The following is a 20,727-nucleotide window of genomic DNA, read 5'->3' on the forward strand; positions in this document are numbered from 1 at the left end:
CCCACTTGTTGGTCTCACGATAACAACCACTTTGCAAAATCAGGGCGTAGTCACGTGCCAGGTTGTTGTTGTTATGGCAGATTTCAACTGGATTCAGTTGCTTCCCCAGACAGGATCTTATCCCGCCATTGGACGGACTCCCCTTCCATTAAATGGCCACTGTAAGCAGAACCAGGGCTGCTATCATCAGCTCCAACACTAGAGTTCAGAGACTCAGTGGAGAAACAAATTTTTAAATTATGTCATTCATAAGAATTGTGTGTGTCCCTGGATACATGCATGAGTGCACGCAGAATCTGAACACTGCAACTCCACCTACAACACCACAGAGGCATCAGTGTGACCATTCTTGGCCTCAAGGAAGTGGCATTACAAAAACTGCTGTAGCTTTGTTTTGTTTTTTCATTGGCTTCCCATTGACTTGTGACCGTGTGTCATCAGTGAAATGTATGCATACACATGTCCACAAGTGCTACTGACAGTGTCCTTAGTCTAAGAGGCTGAATGTTAAGGACTGACAGTTTCTCTACATACCCTTGTTCATATTTCAGTTGTGTGGTTTTATTTATTTTATCATGTTAAGTCTTTTTGGATTCAACACACAACTGACAGACAAATAAACCACTATATTTAAAAACTCACTCATTTCTAAGGATTGGGGGGGCACCCAATATAAATATTTTAATAAATTAAAATACTCTGGGAATGAGAGCAAAACGCAAGCAAACTTACATTAACCTCCAAGGACCTGGCGTCCACATATGTGGACATCACATTTTGGGTTGTCTAGACCAAAATACAAAATTTTGCTCTACAAGGGCCTGATATCCATTTACAAGGACATTATACTGCCACTGTCCTATCGAAATTTAAAGCGAATGTCCTCATATGTGGATCTCATTTTTCTCAGAAACAAAAAATCACGTAATTCTTTGTTTTTACATTCATCAGGTCCCAATCAGCCCAAATAGCAAACAGATATAAAAAATGCATCCCATGAAAGAGTTCGGTTCTTAGGAGGTTAAATTGGTTCAACTGAAAATCCATCCAGCACTGGACACACTAGGTTGCTCTGAATTAGGAAGTAACTTTGGCTAACATCTCAGTCACTCAAGTAAAAATAGGACAGTAACTTCCTTGAGTCAAAATAAATAAATAAAAATCGATGGTTGCCTGGTGATTGTATTTTTTTTCCACATTCTGTGACCGACTACAGCTTGTGGTGACTGAATGGTTGCCCAGAGCTTAAGGATGTTGCTCACTCACAACCACTTTTGATCCGAAGGTGATTTCACAGGTCGCCTGAAAGAAGCCAACCTTTCTGCAAACAGTTGGAGTCTGACTTGGACTGACTGTATCACTATCAAAAATGTCAAAGGCTTGTAGATAATTGCTGCCTAATTGCCAACAGATTGCCAATATGTTGCCATCAGTCTGAATGAGTCCTTGTCAACTAGCACAACTGAAGTGACTCAACTCGGCTGGTTGCCAGCTGATTGTATTCCGGTAATATTCCTGTAGAACAGGAAGGTTGCTGAGTGCAAATGTAATAGTTAAATTTGAATTTCTGTTAAATGTGATTTTTTGTCAATGTAAACAGCAACGGACACGTGATTTTTGAAAATGTGTTCCATTTCATTGCTGTACTATCAAAAGCATATTGTATGTAGTTACTATCTTGATCCCATTCAATCACAGACTGATATCAGACTGACTTATTGCAACATTTATGGCAAAATAAATTAACAAAAATAACTAAAGTGAGATAACTGTATATTATTGGACAAAACATATACCAATACACTTTGAAGACATAATTTGCAGCTAAAAAAAGGTGATGATTTGCAGTATATGCTATATAATAATATTACATTGAGGGGTGCCTGGTGATTCCCACCTTTGCTCATTTAAACATAATACTAATAATAACACAGTAGTGTAGAATATATAAGGTGGACGTAGCTCCACTGGTTGCAAAATACCAATAGAAATCTATAGATAGTATTTCTGATTTGACCTCTAGAAACACTGCAGAGTTTATGGTGTTAGTCACTTATTTTCGGTTATACTGAACAAAGATTAGTCAGCTTTCTAAATCTTGGTCGTGCTATGTGTCAGAAAGGAGGGTTATCTGGGGTATGCTAACTGCAAATGAGTCTGCAGATGTCGCATCTACTTTCAAAACATCATTAGGTTGGCAAGGCCGAAAACGCTCATCTTAAGGCTTCAAAACAGCACTTCAGAAACCAGTTATTGACGTCAGGGTAGCCATGTCCATTTGAGTGCGAAGGTCTTTGTGGACGTCTGTGGACCGACTGTTTAACAATCACTCTCTCTAATACACAACACCCACGCACACATCTCCAATGTACTAACTATCCTGGACATTTGTGCAGGTTTGTATAAACTGCTATCGTGGAATAAGTGCAGTAATATTCCTTGAAGGCACCAAAGGCCTGTAAGATCACTTAGAGCGAATACAAACACAATAAAGGAAAATTCCACAAATGTTCACATCGTGGGCTACTTCAGTTTGTTTTCTTTTGCCTCGGTGTTAGAGGCTGGCTTTAAATGACCCTTGAGCAGAGTTTCTGTGCCACAACACCGAACTAGAGGAATGCACGAGTATTTTTCAACAGTCTGATGGTTTATAAGCCTACAGATTGACTTCAAGCATTGTAATACATTACTTTTGCTGACCTGAATCCCAAAGTTCACATCTGCACACAATTACCGAACAGCCCAGCTTGTCGATGCCATTACTGTGTTTGCGGACATTTTTGCATGTGAACTTAATCACAAGCAACCCAAAACAGGTGGAAAAGCCCCTTAATTATCTGTGTGTCATAATTAAGGGGCTTTTCCACCTGTTTTGGGTTGCTTGTGATTTCGCCTGAGGGAAAATACCTACTGAATTATTATCACTACACAGTTTACATAGTGTAGAATATAAGCCTCCAGTATGGGGGCTCATGCCGATGGAGTATTAAAGTGATAAAAACAGCAAGTTATGGCAGTAAATGGAATTTTCATACCATGTAGTCTAGTCCAACGACAGGGTCAGCTGCTGCGTTTAGGACATAACTGTCTATATGTAGTTGGAAAAGAAAGAAGGTTTGAAAAACAGGTTTATAAACATGTCAATGAAATTCGGGGCTGGTCGTTAAAACAATAAAAAGTTGTTGTTTTTTTCATTTCATAAGTATTATGAAATAAGTTTGCCTGATTTTTTTGTATATTTCTTTTAATCAGTTTAAATTTATTTATCTTATTTGTTTGGCATTAACCAGACTGAAGTTTTCCATTCTGTTTGGGTTCTTCTGTAAAACTTGAAGCTTTTGACTTCTTAAAATTAAGATTTTTATTATGTTATTTATTTAAAATTCGTTTGTATAATTCATTTATCACGTTGAACTTCTGACTAAAAAAAACCCCAATTTGAATCAAAATTTACCTCATAGCTTCACTTGGAGGTAAAAAGTAACCTTTAAACTTGAGACAACTAGTAATTTGACTAACAGTGTGATCTGTATTGAGACTGACTTATATAAGTGACAGGTTTATATTAGTTATCTGGCAATCTGTTGGTATTGGTATTTATAATGGCCATGAGTGACAAACACATGTAATGACGTTTACATTTTTGGAGTAAATGGGTACATAAGTACACACAACAAATGTTAGAGAAATCTCTTCCATATTTTATGTGTCTGAAAGAAAAACTAAATATTGGCAAACAGATCAGCATATTGGATTTTTTTACTTTTAAATGACTAGATATTGGTATCTAAAAAAAATCCCACATCATTACATCGACTGATGATTAAACATCATCTAAAATTAAAAGTTCAACAGAATAAATTGTTCAAAACTAATCGTTAATATTTGCTGCAGAAAAGTTCAGATTTTATCATCATTGGGTTTACTGGGTTCTGGCAATAGTTGCAAAGTGTTCCTAATAAAGACAATATGTAAGGGAAAGATTTATCATTCTTTCCCGAATATGAAATCCACATTGCAGGTATTTGACCGTATTGTTTCTTATTAAGTTGAACTTAATGAGACATGTAATAGATTCTAGTAAAATGCAAGTCCATCAAACCAAAAGAGAACAAAATACACATAATAGCAAAGTTACACAATAGTTTTGTTCTTTTAAAGCAGACATAGGACAATCTGTCCAACACTTCCCCCACAGAGAATTCTTTCTGAAAGGATCCAAAATGGAAAACTTGGCTGAGTTTACCTTTCAAAACAATTTTTATGTTGACTTTCAACGTTTAATGCACTTGGTATCATGGAAGAACTACACAACACACTCTAGTCCAAAAACGCACAGCTTGAGTTAGTTTACGAACCCTTTTTTCAGTTTTATATGCACTTTAAGGAATTATTCTGGCATTTATATTTCATATGATATAGGAATCACAGTGTTTTTAATATAATAACATCCACTGCCAAAAAACAAGCAAGAGCCATAAACTATAGTTTTAATGGTTATCGACATTTTTCTAGCTGTGAGTTGCCACCACACATTAGCAAAGAAATAATGGATTTCGAAAGTGGTTCAAAAGCACTTACATGGGTATCAGCTTTCACTTCATATTGGGTTTTTTTTTTTTGTCTGCCTTTGCATTTAATGAGGCCTTGCTGGCTCAGCCACAAGAATGAGCAACTTGGAGTGCATGCTCCAAATATTGCCCCCAATCACTGGCAAGCACATCTAAAGCCTCGGATGAACTTCAAACATTTTAAAGACAGATTAATATGAAAGGCCTGCAGTAGTAATGAGGCCTGACCTTCAAGACTTAGGTTCTTGCATAATGGTTACATAAGCTGCAAAGGAAATCAGGTATTGTATCAACCCCACAGTTGATAGTAGAACGAGAAGTTGAGGTAATGTGTGGATTTATATGAGTGTCTATGCGGTATTGGCTTGTGGAAGGCCAACCTGGTCTCATGGTAAATATGGCATGAAATTTGTGCACATGGACATCCTGCACTACTTTCAAACTAATGTTTTTAAATGGGAAGTGTTTTTATGCCTGCCCCTTGCTTTTTTTCCCAATACCTTTGATTTTCTCTGACAAATACGGAAGAAAAACTGGTAGATGAGTGGTTTAAGAAAAAAGAAAATGAAGTGATAGAGGGCTTTCTGTCAAGCTGCATTTTTGGTCAAGAGGCCACAAAAATAGGGAAATGCTGTTTTGTCAACCTGACTTTTAACTTCATCCTTATGCTAATTCTATCATGATTTGCTAGCTAGCTAGCCACCATGTAGCCTTTCGTGGCATTATCCATTTCTTGTAGACTGCATTTTGAAATCTCACCCTTAGCATTTGAGTCACCGCCATGTTGCTTTTTTGTAGAAAGAAAAAAACTATATGGCCCTTAGCTAAGGGTGGAGTTTTTATTCATTATTAATGGTAGTAAGCAAATGACATTCATTATAACTGTTAATCCATAGTAAGCAATCGACAAAAAAAGTATTACAAGTCAAAAAAAGTAAAACCATACTTTTGGAAGGGCTGTACCGCACAACAAGAAATATTTGTTCGGTGCCTCAAAAACTGGGCAGGCCCAGTTCAGAGACTATAATTAGCAGAACCCACACTAAAAATGATAAGCTATTTGAAATCTCAATCAAGATTTTATGAAGAGGGAAACTGTCCATAGAAGTAAAAAAACTTTTCTGTAAACGTGAGCATTTTAGCACAGCTTTTAAGAATCAATTAAACACATCGGGCTCATTTTATAGTCTCTCATTTTATTGCTTGTGTTAAACTATTCATTGTTTTTCATCTAAAGTTGTCTTTTAACAATCGGAGCTTAAACTTTTTGACAACACAAAAATGGCATTCTGCAATTCCAAATTCATGGTTCATGTTGATTTATTGCACTGAGACAAAACCCTGGGTCAAAAGAGCAAGGATGTACTATGTATGCGTCTGTGTACACCCAAAGAATCAAAACTTTATCTCCCTGTACAAAAATCAGTACATTGCATTATTTGATGAAGTGCCATGTTTTGGGTGTTCAGGTGCACAACAGCTATCACTGGCAGACTAGATTATATAAGCAATATTATACTCCCATAGTATTAAATTGTGTTTTTGTACTTGCAGGAATTAAAGTACTTTAGAGAATTCACCCTTTCCCTGAATTCATGTTAAAATTACAATTCCCAGTTATATGACGTAAGTGTGTTAGCCCTGCGACAGACTGGCGACCTGTCCAGGGTGTACCCCGCCTCTCGCCCTATGACAGCTGGGATAGGCTCCAGCGCCCCCCGCGACCCTGAAAAGGATAAGCGGAAGCGAATGGATGGATGGATGGATGACGTAAGCTTTGTGCTTATTTTGTCATTATGGTCTTTTTTGCTGTAATGTTGCCTTTTCCATCTCTATAGATGAGACCTGTGCAAAGTGAAATAGCGGTTTTTATAGAGTAATTAATATGTTTTATTTATTAAGCCTTTGTTCTGCATGCAGTGTCTTAAATCATAGCATACACCATGATCATTTTTGACAGCAGATTGGTAGCAGCTGTTCCTCAAATGCTAAGAGTAGGTCTTCAACTCTGCTTTGCCTTGCAAACAATTAATTTGTTTGCAGTGTGTGTTGGGAAATCTTCAAATTGCTTGGGATGGTCCAGGAGCCAGACGATAAACAATGGAAAATTTGACTCTTTCCCTTTCTCCATCCTACTTTATCTCCTTTCTCCACTTTCTCTTCCATATTCAAGGACATAATTCGAGTAAGCAAGAGTTCAACATCATTTTTTGCCCCTCTTTTGCTGTACCATTTCCACCGTGATGCTCTGACTAAAATCTAAAAATCCTCTTAGTAGGTCTGCAATAAAGGTTAAGCAAGATTTGAGTCAATGTTCTTTATTCTTTTTACCCAGGAGTTTGCCTGCCAGGTAACTTTTCTATGTCAGTGTCACCCTGTCTTCACTGTCAGCATTTTGTCTTCTTAGCTGCACACACAGACACACACGCACAGATGCAAATGGAACCTTAGCCGAGGAATGTGTGTAATCCCAACTGTATATGAGTCGGTAAATTCTCCTTCACTCTCTTTAACCAATCTAGCCGGCTGAGCTAATAAAGCTGGTTAATCATTACTAATCCAGTGTGGAGAGTTGAGCATTACAGTGATTGCTGTGTGTGTGTGTGTGTGTGTGTGTGTGTGTGTGTGTGTGTGTGTGTGTGCACTGAGGGGTAAGGATCATGTGTGTTTTAGCACAAATAAGCAGAAAAAATGCATCGCCCGCTGCATTTCAAATGAGACAAAGTGATTACAGCCTAATGGCAGCAGAGATGGTCAGAGCAATCAGTACTCGGTCCTTTGCGTGCATGCAGGCGCGTTTGCGAGTTCCTCCAGGACTTCATGCGTTCTACTGAGTGATGTGAAACTCAAATTAAGGTCACAACTCAGCGGTAACCTCATCACTGCCAAACAGACCAGTCCAGGCTTTCAGCGACGAAAAGATGATGATTGCGGTCAACAGACACTTACAGTGTAGATTAGGGAGTAGGACAATTTGCAAAGATAAAGCTTTTCATGTTCATTTGCATGATACTGGTATATTAAAATTTCCCATCAATCAGTGTTTATTCAGATTAATGATTTACAGTTTTTACCATCCTCTACAAATACACCTTCACCAAACACAGTCACAAGTCTAGTAACAAGAACATGATCCCTCACTGGCTTCCTAGATCTGCTCATATCTGTCATCCTTTAACCTTGTCATGTGCTGCATACTGAATTCATGCATCTAGCATTTTCACAATGTTTTTTTAATAACTCAAACACACAGGATGGAGACTTAAACGATGGAGATCAAAAAAGGGCCATCAACCCAGGCAGGTTCTGCTGTTTTAACGGGGTTTACACCTTGTTACAGATTGTTACAGATTGTGCCCATATGTGGCTCTATAATCAGCTACTAAATAGCATAATTTTATCTTGATTGATAACTTGTTAAACATTTAAAATCCTGAAAGTTTCCAGAGAGTTAGAGAAGACCTACACAATTAGCTTTTTGTTTTATTGGACCAAAGCTCCAAAATCTCAAAGATATTCACAAAACTGTCATAAAACACAAGTAAATGAGATTTACACTGGATGTAAACTTTTTGAAACACTTTAATACAAAGGTTAATACATTTTCATAATATTTTTTTAATTATAATTAAATGAAATCACCAACTAAATAGAATCCCATTAGTGTTTTCTTGTTATAGTTTCATGTGTTTCTCAGTATCTTGTTTTTGAACTTTCTTCTTCAAGGTTATCAAAAAATCATGAATTTTAGCGGTGTGGACTGCACGGTGGCCCTGAGAGGTCAAACACACTGCAACTTATGAAAATAATCAGCAAAGAGAAAAATACTGCAAAAGCTCATAAATATGTATATCACAAACTAATTAATGGGGGATAGAACAGCTGCGAAAGTGACAAGCTAACGGTAAACAGCTAATAGGAAACACATGCACATACAATATGGGTAATGACCTCATGACCTCTTTCCTCCTGTGTAAGGACATTAAGTTTTATGTTTTGAACTTTAACCCTGTCCAGTGTTTGGATCCTGTCTCCTCACAAATCAAAGAATACTGGTCCCACTATGTTTTTTTAATATTTTGCTATTAGGTTTACATCTCAGTTTTGTGGTTACCCACATTATTATAAGCCTGGTCTCACAGGAAAATGTCTAATCACACAGTCACAAATTGTCCTCTGTTTTCATGACAATTACATGTCATCATCCTTAAAATTTTAATAAATACCTTTACAATGTGTCCATGGATGGTACGATGGATTCTTGCCCAGGAACACCAGTTAAAAGAGCTTTCATGAGACTGAGCTGATATTTCTGAAACCGTGTTCGGTTGTCCAAAAGTCATACCCCCTTTGCATATCTTATTTCTATTTATGTGAGCTAACTGCGGAGAATTCGACTCGTTCTCGTGACTCAACAAATATGCAGTTAAGATATAAACACATTAAGTTATTAAAGAGTATTGTTACATTATGTGACAGCTGATACATACAAAGTGCGCGGTGTTTCTGAATGTGAGTTTGTGCCATTTATCTGTCAATCAAAGCAGTTGCGTAAGTGGCCCCATGGGCATTAGGTTCCCATCGAACTCTGCAATCTAAGCGTTCTACGATGCCAGCACCGTGAGAATTGGCTCCCAAACACACACACACAAACCACTCCCAGAGAAACACTGTGTCACTCCATCAATCCTGGAATGTACTATAAAAAAAATCTGAGATTAGAACTGGCATCTGTGCCAAAACGACATAATGTGCCGGGGCCTCAGATGTGAAGTAGGACTCTTGTTTTCCCATTATAATTTTTTTGCTACTTGCACTAATGGTTACTCAGGTTTCATCCTCACCTTCTAGGCTGCCAAGGCTTCAATAAAATATTTCAGGAACAAGCAAAAATGAATGTGCAGCACTCACACCCAGACAACGATGTCCCCTTTCTTCCTGCTGTGCTGACGGCACGTGACGACGACTGCGCTCAAAAAACGAGAAGCTTCTCCTTCATGCAGAAAGCCTTATGAGTTTCCCAGAGGCTTTAAGGCATGTGCCAAAGCACAGAAGAAATTGTACAAAGAATTTCTGGCAATTAATTTCTAATTCCAAGCTGCTTTTGTCATTAATCTGTCATTTCTGGAACAGATGTTGTCTTTAGGACCATTTCTAAATTTTTTTTCCCAAGAGCCCGCCATTTTTTTCTCCGCTCGTCTAATTTCACAACAAGCTTGATTTCACCAACCGCGCTTCTAGAAGTTTTCGTTTGAAGAGTGGTTTTGCAACCATGGCCCTCACCCCCTCCTTGCCCAAGAAGATTTCCTAATTGAATTCTTCCAGGCAAATAAACATTTGCACATTGGATCCGTTGGTCTTTTGGGGTTTTTTTAAGGAAGCTGGGGTTACGGCTGCCATTTAAGATGACTCTGTCTTCTCCCGGAACCATTTCAAAAGCACAGTGTTCAGTTTCCATCTGAATGCCCTTTGCTCTCCTAATTCAGCGTTTTTCCGTGCATGTAAGCAATATTATTATATGTTGATCCTATTACAAAAACGGCTTGTTTATTTTATACACCAGTGGCGAGAACGCGACCCAACCACACACACAAAAAAGAAAGTACAGAACATTCTCTTGGGTTTTCCCTCTTGGTGTTTCTTCCACCGTAACCATTTAACACAGTGGGATCAGAATAAAGTCTCCACTAAGGCTCTTTATTTTCCACGTGGGTGCCACGTTAATCCCGCGAGGTAGTTAAAGAGCAGGGATTATACACGCTGCTCGGCTCCTCAGAATCCGGATGATGCTGGCGATGAAGATGACAGACTTAAAACAGACCTGCGGTCGCTTTATGAGACACATGCGAGCATTTAGACACAGTGTAATTGTGCGCGCAGCCACTACGAGGAGGAAAAAGACCCTAAAAAAGTGTGTTCTGCTTGGGGTTAGTTTAAACAACACGTACTTGACACGTAACAACTGCAGTGAAACATGCAACGGTAAAAATAGTCTTGCGATTTCCTGTGAGTCATTCATTACGCCTGACCAAAACTGCTTTTTTTTTCAGTTTGTTTCCTTTCTATTTTTACCACGTGTGACAGTGTGAACAAATTGTTTATCTTTATCTTTGATTTAAACGTCTTAAGTGCCTCTTTTTTTAAACGCTTTAGGGCTCTTTCCAAGAAAGAGTCGGTTCAGTCTGGACTGCCTTTGCAGTCTCACCGATGGAGATTGAAAGCATTCAACAGCTGGACTGAAATGTACAACCAGGCTGAGACAAAGCAGATTTTAGCCCCGAAGGCTACTAATGGCTCAACTGCTAGTGAGCGTTTTCATTCTTGTAACTGCATACCATGGCTTTAAATACAGCCAAGATATATGTATATATTGCATTTTGCTTTCATGTATTTTCTTTGCTTTCAGCCTCAAGTGTGCGTGCACCTCAACACATATATGGAGAGGCAGACAAGGCGCAGTGGAATCACTTTAATCAAGTTACCAAGAGACAAGGAAAGCATGATTGATGGATCTTTTTACTTATTTTCAATCTAAGCCCCTGCTGAGACTGCTGACAACTACTGATCATGGGCAAAAAATGAATATTCCCCAACCGGCTGCAAATGTTTCCTAGAGAATACCGGCAGTCACTGTGAAATTAATTGCTAAAGCATTTAAGAAAGTCTGTGATAGCATATCATACAATCACATGCTAGGGAAAAATGTGTTCCCCAACCTGTTGACAAGTGGTTACTGGAGGTTACTTATAGTTCCAAGGTGTAACTGGTTGCAAAGAAGAAGAGAGTGCTACTCTGAAAACGTCTTTGCTGTTGCTTTGGATTACCATGGTCACCTACAATTTGTATATTAAAAAAACATTTTTCTGCCAATCATTAAGGAAATACACTTTATCTACAGCATCTGGAGGTTTCCTGGGGGCTGCCTCTAGGCCTATGTGACCAAGGTCTTGTTTGACTGCCGTTTGCAGGTAATTCAAAACTGCAAACAGTAAATTTATTGACCTTAAATGTAAAATACATCCAAAATTCTGCTCATCTTTGCTGTTTGCCTCCTTCATGCTATGTCAGCCCTCCTTCTAGTAACCAGCACTGTTGCTGATGAGCAGCATAACAAATACAACTGTTTGAGGCAGCACTGGATCTATTTCCAATCCAATTATTAGAACAGCCCTGCACATAATCAGTTATCCAGAAACCAGTCATTCAGTACATCTATCCCACTAGGGGCCTTGTTATATAATATGATATGATGATGCTTTCTAAATGCTGTCATTTCATCCTAAATAAAATTGGGACACAGTTTTTTTCATATGCAAGGAAGAATCAGGGGAACTAATCTAACAATCAGTAATACAAAAGTTTAACATTTTAGATTGCATATAAGTTACCTGAAATGACACTAAAGTCTTGATTGACGCATGTGTTGCCTCGTGTTATTACTTCCTCTTTTGTTATACCCTCAGCTCCCAGGGGATGTGTGTATTTATGGGATGAATAATAGGGGCTGAGAAAAAGCTTCAGTCAGATACATTATGTAATGATATGCTATCCAGATGGAGCTGTTAATGCCTGGTGAAAACAGTGATGTTTAATGATGGTTCACCTACAGAGTGACTTCAGAAATACATCAGAGTAATGGAGTTTATTTTCAGTTCATCAAGCCGTGGACTAAATCATTATCATGCCTCTGGTAAAACGAGTACTAACTGACATTGGATATCCTCACTTACTTTCTTTAAAGTCTTCAATAGCCATCATCTATCCCTCTTACAAGATTACATTGTGAAATCAGCATGAGATGTCTGCGATCTTATGTTCCCTTTATGTACTCGTTTATTGTTTAACTTCTTTGCACTTTTATATCTTTTACCTTCTGGCCTGCATTTGTCTTTTATATTTGGTGTTACTGTACAGCACTTTGGTCAGCCGTGTTGTTTTTAAAAGTGCTTTCTAAATAAAGTGGTATGGCATGGTATGGTACCAGCACCAGTTAGCTAAATTCAATGTGAAAACAGATGGCTGGAAAGAAAAAAACTTCCACTTCCACTTAGTGCAAAAGACCTGAAAGATACCTCCAAGTCTACTTGAGTATTTATTAGCCATGACTTACTAATATCTGATCTCATTTTGATCGACAAGTAAGCCAAAGAGGACAGAACTCTTTAAAACTAACAAAATCAACACTTAAAGCCCATCAGCCTTGTTTCACTCCAGGAAGTTTTAACCAAGTGTAACTTCCTGGAGACCCAGCGCCACTCCCGTCAATGCCCGGCGATGCTTTGTTCTCTCGGCACAGTGGATGTGACAGTGCATGTGTTTACGTGTGCACGTGTAACACGGGTCATCTCTGGGTCAGCTGGTCTATTATTGATTTCCCAGCGGAAAGAGAATGAACAGCGGTGTTTCGGCGCTGCTGTCCTGCTCTCCAAAGCAGCCGACCTTCAGCTCTCTATAAAGTGTGTACAAGCATATGCCAGTGAACAACGCTATGAAGTGTTAATAATGACGAGGTGCTGAACAATTTAAACAGAGACTGATAAGTGGTAATGGGGTGTTTAACGAACACGCTAAACTACTTATCGCCTTCCCGCCTGGACAGCACGCAGTGCTTTGCGAACACTTTGACGTGTGCAACAGATAAGGGGCTGTGTGAAAATTATTTTTAGGAAATTTAGAGCTGCTTTTTGACTTGCACCTTACCTAAATTATAGGTTTCAACGTTGCAGCATGAGAACAAAGAAAAAAGTGCTTTTATATAGTTCAGTTCTCTCACATTTTAAAGTTACGTGGCCCAGAAGGTGTGATTACCAGAATCAACAAGATAAGCAGTGGTACTTTATGTTTACCGGGCAGTTCAGCCGTTTTCTATATTTGAACCAAGGTTGCGCAGCTAAACAGGGTGGCTGGGGAAAAGGAGGTCTGGGTATCTCTGCTTAGACTGCTGCCCCTGTGTTACAGACTTGGATGGATGGATGGATTGATGGGAATTCTGTCTGGGCCACATTAGTCAAAACAGGATTGCAAGAGAGAGCAGCAATCTCTCAGACCAGAGCTGTTACCGTTACTGTAACTGAGTAATGTGGTCTTCTTGGACTACTGGAAAAAACTGTCTTTAAGGCATATGTGTTTAACTTTTCGTAAACTAACTAATTTGGGTGGATGGACTGATGGATGTTTTGTTGGTAAAACCATCACTCCTGAATTTACCCCCATGGAACATTTCACGGTTAGGCCTGGTGCAAGGATCTAGTCATTATTCAATGTGGACCCAGGTGTGGCAACACCTTTTTTTTTTCCTCCCACTGTTTTCATAAAAGCTGCAATTTAAAAGAAAAATAAATATAACTGGCAAGAAACAGACAGTTTGAAGTTAGTTTGTAGAATGCCACATGCAACAGCCAACTCTCTGTCAGCGGAGTGTTTCTTTTCTTTTCCCGACCGCAAAATGGCAATTTTATTTGTCTAAAGCGCCGCTGCATCGCCTTCAGGGACAACACGGGGTAAACAAACAAAGGCTGTGCTTTCAATAAAACCGTCTTGAAGAGAAGTTCGCTCCAGCTTTCAGACGGTTTCGAAATGTGTGGAAATGAATTATTTGCACAAGGATTTGCGGATCCAACAAGTGATGCCACGCTGAGTGAATGATTGAAGATGCAGTCATGCGTAAGTCGCCGTGTAAACAGTCCAAAAGAGCTACTTCTGCGCTAATCCATCAATCAGCGCGTGTAAGTCTCCGCTCACGTGCTTAGATGGCTTCATTTCATTTTTGTGGTGAAAGAAGCTTTTGAATGAAACTAAAGAATCCTTAATGTATATTTACGCTGTACAGATGAAATGTTCTACAACTTCCAGGATGGGGAAGCAAAATGTCCATTAATCCTCATTTATATCCACACATTGATAAATGAGATAAAAAACAGCCGTGCATTTGCTCATGTCACCAGTGCTTGTTTGCTGAAATCAAATTTCAATTATGTTCCCAGTGTGAAAAGCAAGAGGAAGGAAAGCAAAGCAGGCATATTAATAGAGAGTAATGGGCTGAAAGATAAATAGTGAATGTGCCACGACGGAATGGACGTGTGCGTGTGTTCCACTGCGCACTGCCACAACAGACTTGTTGATCCTCGCATTCCAGTGGCAGCCTTGAGAGCAGCTAATCCTGACTCACTAAAAAAGCCCCTTGAGCTCCTGGGTCGCACTTCTAACCAGTCTGCACACAAGCTGAAAGCATGGACACGCACATCGCAAGGGTTCGTCCTGCGCATGCATACCGAGCGACATATGGATGCCCACACCCCACGCAAGCATGCAGTTGCAGTGCGCCAAATGTGCGTTATTAATGTCACAAAAATCTGTGTGTTATTCTTGGCATCATCTTGGCAGATGAAGATGATTTCCTTTAGGGAGAATCTCTGAGATGTCACCAGATTTCCACCTCTCGATTTGATGCTATCAGTCCATCTGACTCCGCATCTGACTGATGACAAAGCTGGTGATGATCAATTGAATGAGCACATGGTGGCAGGTCACGTAGACTCACACACCGGTAATATGACAGGCAGCTTTCACCACACGACAGACTGAGAATGAGGCAGCTTACTGTACGTAAAGCTAGGCTGCTTTTCACCTTGAAGTTACTTGTTCACACTCGTTTATAGTAAGATCTTGATGAGCTGTCTTTAAAACAGCCCTTTGCAGCTGCTGCGTATTCTGTGCTGTGTTATAGCAATACATTATCTTGTTTATCCTATCTTGCTTTGACGCTTTAGCATTACCACATACTATTGAGTTCTTTCATTCCGATGGAAGGTGAATGACTGACTAGTTCCCTCTCATCTAGATTGCCATCATTATCACAAGTACACAGAATTTTTCCAAACTTGCATTGAACAGAAAAGCAAAAGAATCACCACCTGGTTACAGGACTCAGTTTTACCTTTTTACATCAGCCAGAACGTGGCATTTTGGGTACCACAGTGCTAAATCAGACCTACCTTTGGGCTGTGGAGCACCCACAATTTCGTGTTCATGTACAATGACAATAAAGGCATATTCTATTCTTAGTCTCAAACACTTAAGCAAACCTTTTTCTTTGCACTGCTAGCAATGTCAGCACCTGCCGCTTTTTTTATACACATATATTCAACACTCTGTTTTTACTACCTTGTACTTGGTAAATTAACACAATTTCCAAAATGTCCAAGATTGTTGCTGGTTACATTTTATAGGCTCTTAATGCCTCTAATAGAGTTGGTCAATGTACTTCAGCTGTTTTTATCTGAACTGTGGCTGACTGTGAATATTGCTGGCTGCAGAGTTCATAGCCGTGGAGGACCTGGCACTGTATGGTCGATGTTAAGCATCATCTGGAAGCCATCACCTTCGGTTCCTACAAAATTTGTGAGCCAACTATCTATCCTGGAGCCCATGCTAGGCAAGGTTCAGTCAGATTGGGTGGTGACACCCTTGGCCACCTCCAGTCACTAGGGAAAAATGTGTATTCCCCAACTGGTTGATGAATGGTTGCTGAAGGATGATGGCTGTTGCTTGATGAAATAGGTCACTGAGAGGATGCTGCACTAAACACCTCCCAGCAGTTGCTTTGGCCTTCAGCACATTGCTGCAGTTGCTGGTAATTTGCATGGAAGATTCCAACTCGTGCAAGTAATGGCAAATTATCGGTCGAGTGGTGGTGGAACTTGGAAAAACTGTGGCACAAAACATAAAACTGTTAAAAAGTGCTCTGCAAATAGTTGGCAACTGTTTGCAGACAAGTTGTTATCTTCAATATAAATTATAGCACCGTGCATAAAATAGGGAAAATATATTTTTCTGTAGCCACTGACTGGTTTACAGGTCTCAAAGACTGAAATCTTTGAAAATACCAGAAACCACTTGCAAATCCTAGTGACCTGTGGTTGCCAAGGGGTCGCCAATTGATCTTTAGATTTCAGTGATTGGGGCCTAAGCTTCACATACATCTGCAAATATATCAGCAATCTTTGGTTGCTGGACCACTTGGAAAAATTTTTTTACAGTGCCACAAACAACAAGGTGCACTTAGTAATGCTGGAAAAATGTAAAGAAAAGAAATAGTTGCTGTTGTAGGGACTTATTTGTGTCCTGAAAGAGAACATGTAGCACAAAAACCTCAGTGAACAACTGTACTGAGGTAGTGAAGACTCAGCTAGACTAAATGTGACATCAGGACTTTGGCTCTCATCAGTAAATGTGATGCTGAGTCGGATGCCCATCATGTGAATGATAATTTGATCTTTTTAATTAATGAACTATATGACTGTCCCATGGAATTTTCTTTTATCTAATCTAAGACTTCCCCTGTGAGGACATGTTGTATACAGCATGGAACCGATTAGTACGTGAACATTTTTGTCAGAAAAAAGCAGATGTACCTTGTTAAAGTAAAAACACCCACAGACACACTTTCCCCCCATGCCCTTTAATCTTCAGCAACACACTGAAGCAGCAAAACAAGATTTCATGCTCGACAGAATGACTCAACAGTGGCCTCAGTTTTACCTTTATTACTTATTGACTTTAAATTGTATTTTTAACCCCATGTAAGCAGCAAGGGTCACTTTTTTCCATGTAACCTCAAGTCTGCAAGCATTTACTTTTCTCATCAGATGGCTATGCGACACAAATTCACTATGCTAGAAAGTGCAAAGCAAGATTTAACAGCTTTTTGGCAGAGCTGACTCCTTTAGGTTATCCGAAGAGCAACAGCTGTCTGAGGTGTTGAAAACATAAGTAGGGATTTCTCAGTGGGGCAGCACAATCTGTTAATATTTAGAATCCAGCTCTGCTTTGTGTGTATAAAAACATCTCAAAACTTGAAACCCAGGATAAGTTCTCCCTTGATTCCAGCTCATTACGCCATCTCGTAGCAACATGCTGCTGGGATTCTTTAAAATTCCCAAACTATGATGTAATGCTTCTTCACTTTCACACAGCAACACAATGACGGACAACATACACTGGCGGATTTGTGCGCAAACAACCAGGAAACGTGCCTAACCTTTACTGGAGCCTACTGACCAAGTCCCTTAGGTCGGGCTGAACAAAGACACACCTCTGGATCAGCTAATGAAAAAGGCAAGCAGGAGTGGTAAATCAAACTCCTTAAAACATCTAAAGCACATATTTTATCCAGCTTCAGAGACAGACTCCTGCCTCTCCGAGCACATCTGCCTCCAAACAGTGGGTCAGATCTCGCCAGAACTTTCTCCTCTGCGTTTCCTCCACTCTGCTTTCCCCCGCTCAGCCTTCGACGTCTCCATAAAAAGACAAGACTTTTAGTGGAGGGCGGACTTCTCTTTAACTGTTGATAATAAAACAAGTGCCTTTCCCTGATGGGTCTAGGAAGAAAAACGAGGGACTGACAGTGTTGTCATGACGAGCCAAAAGTGACAGCAATGGAACGCACAGAGCCGGGTTTTTTTGTTTTTTTGCCTTTGTGGGTTTTCTTTTTCCTGCCACGCTGCAACCGTTCTACACTTGCCATATCCGAGCAAAAGTCCCAAAAGGTGCCACGCTAATGAGCATGTCCAGTGTCAACGCATGACTTACTTTACAAGAGGTCAACAAACCTTCACATAGCTTTGATTGGCAAACTATTGAATCAAAAGTGCAAATTTAGCCGACGACTCAGTGCATTCTTACCAAGTGCACTCCCGTGAACAAAACCTCCACTCCCGCTAAGTTTTCTGTCTGGATCCGGGTGTGCTTTGGAAAACTTGTGATCAAAGTAAATAGACACACTCTGCTGCTGAGTAAGGAGCTGCATGGATAGTTGATGCCATTCGTCCAAACACCCACAGACATGCACCAGCCCAGCTGTTCACAACAGTCACTAAAGAGCCTGGGATGGCCATTTGTTTGCTCTTGGATAACATGTAAAGATTCATTCAATCTGCAAAAAAGCCTCTTTATTTTGCAATTGACCACAAGAGTTAAAGGCTTGTGCCTCCCAAAGCTATTTCTACTGGGAGTGGCAGTGGCAGCGGACTAAAGCAAACAAACTTCCCAAGATAGAACAAGGTCACACATCAGCAGGTAAGAAGAGTGCTATAAAAATGTTTGCTCCCAGCATTTCTAAATTAGAGGAGGAGAGGTGGAGGGAGGAGGTGAAAGAAGAATTTCAAGTTTCTGAAAACAATGGCACACAGGAAAATGAGGAGAGGAGCTGGACACAAAAGAAGAACGAGGATGTCTAAGCAGTTAGCCGCTCAGAGGCTGACAAGTGTTTCTGGGTGGTTTGAGGAAGATGGAGTGTTTTTTTATTTGCACAAAGAATTTAAGATTAAAAAGCTAATGCAGGAGTCTCATCAATCATTTAATCAATGCTTCCTTTGTGTTGTGCTCTGTCTGCCCTTGTAACTCAAGAGCTGCTACCTTACAGTATAGTTACTTAAAATAAAACAAGACCTCCTGGATCTTTCTTCACTATATCAAGATTTCTGACTCTAAAAATACCCCCTCGTCTGAATTGTAGGCTTCCTTAAAGAGGAAAACTTGTAATCGCTTGCTAACACTTCCAAATACAAAAAAAGATTTAAGACAAAGACAATCATTATTGGACTACTGGCAAACTATTGGCGCTACAACTGGCTGTTGTCCAAGATTAGCTCACTCGAACTCGTGTTCTGACACTTCCTTGTTCCTTCACTTCTCTGTTGCCATGATGTGACATCCAGACAACGTAGTGCTTCATGGTGCACATGACCCACAGCTAAACCCACAAGTCATTAACAAAGTTTAATCAGAGTTAAACCCACCAGTCCTTTAGCTTGTCATGGAATATTGAACTGGTCGGGCCAAACCCAATAGAAGTACGTTAAATAAACCAAAACAGACACTACCCTTCTGATGTGGCACACACTTGATTGTCCTGTTTGAGCTTATGTGATAAATCACTGTGGTTGCTAAATAAATGACAGAAGTCTAGTGGACTGAACAAACACTTTGGCTCCAAAAGCTGATTCAGTGACCACTGATTCTTTTATTCAACTTGTTCAACGACATGTAAGAGTGTGAGACAAGAAATAACCAATTAATTATATTAACTGTTGGATAGAATAGCATTAGACTGTTAGATCTCAATTACTTTAATCAACTGAAACGTCCTCGAGTTAGGGGACCACCATAATACGGCTGTTGAGTTTAAGGTCAAGATGGTAATTTGTCCAGTGTTTCTTTTAATGAACTAGGTTAAAAAATATCAACAACCTCTACCAATTTCAGTTTTACATAATTTTAGTGTTATATAATGACTAGTCTAACTCACTTAACGGAAAAAATAGCATAATCATAGGCTGTTAGCATTGTTGACGTGTATCTTAATGTTCCTGCTTCTACATATAGATATAATTCCAAATAGTACACTATGCAAAATGTAATGTAAATCTAAAATTTATACCTCCTAGTAGGGATGCCACTTGAACTAATATCAACAATACTTTTAAATGCTGAAAATATGAGCATACTTGTTTATTCTTTATTTTTTTTAGTACCGTATTTACACTAGGCGGGAGTTCTTCAGTTCTACTTGAACTCACATGGGTAGCACATCCCTACAACTGTTCTAGGTGATTATTCATGCTGAAGGAGAAGGACACCGGAAAAACGACATGGGGGAGATGGCAAAAGTGAGAGCTGATATTGTTTTTGTAGGTTAAAATATTTGCAACATTACATGCATGCTTAAACTAGCGTAAAATAACTAATGCTATAACTTCTAACTTTCTGATATCGTAATGTGCCTATTAGTGTAATATGTGAATTCCTACACTTCACACTTGTTAGAAATAAAGATGCATTTTAAACCTGAAATGTTATGCTAGCTGCCGCATTGTGCTACCATTTATAACTTGTTGACCAAACATCAGTCTTCAACAGTTAAGACGACAATTTAAAATGCATGACCCAAAAAAATGGTGCTGTTAGCTCATTAGCTAGCATCAGCAGCGTCATGTGGGGTTTATGTTTCTCTTCCTACTGGCTGAAAATTGGTTGGAAGTCCCTTCCTTTCCACAGCATAGCAAAACTGGCGACCTCTGCAGGTGTGAAGTATAAAACCTCACAAACAAATAGTCAAGTAATTGTAACACAATACAAATAGCTTAGCAAGCACTCA

At 39.5% G+C, this 20,727-nt stretch overlaps 1 protein-coding gene across 4 annotated transcripts in view; it reads right to left on the reverse strand.

Moving 5' to 3' along the window:
• LOC100692684 (rho GTPase-activating protein 6) overlaps nt 1-20,727 on the reverse strand; it is a 102,035-nt gene that overhangs the window by 26,229 nt on the left and 55,079 nt on the right. The window contains exon 1 of one of the 4 annotated variants that reach the window (XM_005450012.4): nt 2,701-2,787. The exons of the other annotated variants lie outside the window; for them this stretch is intronic. The gene's annotated coding sequence lies outside the window, so the exon portion shown is untranslated. Of the gene's footprint in view, nt 1-2,700; nt 2,788-20,727 lie in introns of those variants that run through there. 4 annotated transcript variants of the gene reach the window in all.

This window comes from Oreochromis niloticus, linkage group LG23 (assembly GCF_001858045.2).
Source record: "Oreochromis niloticus isolate F11D_XX linkage group LG23, O_niloticus_UMD_NMBU, whole genome shotgun sequence".
Lineage (NCBI taxonomy): Eukaryota > Metazoa > Chordata > Actinopteri > Cichliformes > Cichlidae > Oreochromis > Oreochromis niloticus.